Here is a 2,409-nt window from a genome sequence, read left to right as displayed (position 1 = left end):
CCTCCCGACCCTTCCCCAGGCCCACAGTGCCCCGCAGGGTCCTAAAGCCCGCCGCCTGTAGAGTCGTCCACACCCTGAGGCAGCTCAGACCACGACTCCCGGCAAGCATCACAAAGACAACAACTCCCAAAATGCACCGCGAAAAAAAATTAACAAAAGAAATATCTATGAGGATCTGCTGGATGCAAGTTGCAATAGCAATGTTTTTAAATATGGCAGAATCTGAATATGACTATACGCTGGCAGAGTTTGGAAAGATATATGTTCCAAGCTATTTATGGCAACTTTGTAAGTGAAAGATTGGAAACAAATTCATTTAACAAATATGTATTGTGTGACTATGTGCAGAACATCGTGTAAGGCTGTGTTAACTTGGCAAGTAACCTGAGTCTGTTTTTGCATACGCAAAATGGAAGATTAAAAAATATATACTGGGCCCGGCAGGTGTGGCTCAGTGGTTGAGCATCGACCTATGAACCTGGAAGTCATGGTTCAATTCCCTGTCAAAGCACATGCCCGGGTTGCAGGCTCAAACCCCAGAGTGGAAAAAAAAATAATTAAAAAAAAAAAACAGTGGGTCCTGCAGGAGGCACCCGATCAATGATTCTCTCTCATCATTGATGTTTTTCTCTCTCTCCCTCTACCTTCCTCTCTGAAATCAATAAAAAAAAAAAAAAATTTAAAAAAACAAACAAACAAAAGATATGCTGGGCCCAGCTGGAGTAGCTGAGTTGGTTGAAAATCATCCTGTGCATGTTCGATTCCCAGTCAGGGCACATACCTGGGTTCCATCCCCGGTCAGATTCTCTCTCTCTCTCTCTCTCTCTCTCTCTTTCTTTTTTTTTAAATATGTTTTATTGATTTTTTACAGAGAGGAAGGGAGAGGGTTAGAGAGTTAGAAACATCGATGAGAGAAAAACATCGATCAGCTGCCTCCTGCACAACCCTCACTGGGGATGCGCGCGAAACCAAGGTACATGCCCTTGACTGCAATCGAACCTGCGACCCTTCAGTCCGCAGGCCGACGCTCTATCTACTGAGCCAAACCGGTCAGGGCTCTCTCTCTTTCTTTTCCTCTCTCTAAGCCTGTCCTTGGGTGAGGATTACAAAAAAGATATGCTGGGCAGTAACTTCAATGATTTTATGGAACTGAGCAGATATAAATATTTCGGAGCCATTGGCTTAGTGGTAATGGTTCAAGTCACGAGAAGAGAGGAAATGACCTAGCAAGAAGGTTAAAAAAAATAGGGTCAAGATAGAATTTAAACACCTACATTAAAGAATGGTGGAGGAAGATGAACCAATAGCAAACAAAATTCTGAAGATAGAAAAGAGGAATTTGGGAGGAAAAAGATCCTGTGGAAACAGGAGGGACTTCAGGTGAGTAGTTGTTTGAGAAAGGAATGGAAGAAAACGTGGAGGCAGCAAATGCTAGAGGATCTTTGCAAGAAACTTGACTGAAAGGAAAGGGAGCGGGAACAATAGGGCTAAAGGTAATAAGGATGAAAGAGTGACTTCTACGACAGGACAGGTGGGAGTGTTTCTATGACGAGAGCAAGAGGACAGGATGAAGCTGATGAAGTAGAAATGGATGCAGGTTCTCAGGGAATTTGTGGGGGAACAGAGGGAGAAGCAGGACTCATGAAGAGGGACGAGACTTGGACGGAGGAGGAAGACCGACCACATGACCTGAAAAGGCAGTCAGAGGTGGAAAGAGCCCCTGCATATCAACTTGTAGGTGTTGCTGGAGAAATTACACCCAGAATCAGTGCCCAGAGGTGGAAAGAGCCCCTGCATATCAACTTGTAGGTATTGCTGGAGAAATTACACCCAGAATCAGTGCCTCTAAGTCTAACGTATGTTTTAATTATGTTTTCTAGCAAGCTGTTAGTTTTAGTGATGCATTGTTGATAAAGTGCTTTGATATTCTGACTCTGGACTCAGATTACCTGTGGTTGAAAGCCCACCTCTACCTCTACTGCTTAGTAGCTGCGTGATCTTGGTCAATTTACTTAATCTCTCTGTGTTTTATTTTCCTTATCTGTAGAAGGGGCTTGTTGTACGGAAGTATTAGCTATTATAATTATTTTCCATTAAATTGTCACCGCTATGAGGTCGAGGGTTTCTGTTTTGCTCAGGACTGTCTGCTCAGCGTAAGTGCTCAATAAAATTTCATGAATAAATGAGTGAATAAGTTGGGGTGAGAGAGTGAGGCTGCGAGGGAAGGAAAGCCTTGGGGAAGGGCTTTCAGTTCAGGGCTCAGCGGGACTGGAATAACCAGTTCCTGAGTCAGATTCTGGCCACTCCGCGGCTTCCCACATCCCAGCTCAGAGAGCGTCCCTGGGGATGGCGAGGTCAGAGGCGCGGCCAGCAGGGTGCTCCGGGGGCTCCGGGGGCTCCGGGGGCTCC

This window comes from Myotis brandtii, unplaced genomic scaffold (assembly GCF_000412655.1).
Source record: "Myotis brandtii unplaced genomic scaffold, ASM41265v1 scaffold550, whole genome shotgun sequence".
Classification (NCBI taxonomy): Eukaryota; Metazoa; Chordata; class Mammalia; order Chiroptera; family Vespertilionidae; genus Myotis; species Myotis brandtii.
Note: the sequence above shows the minus strand (reverse complement) of the source record.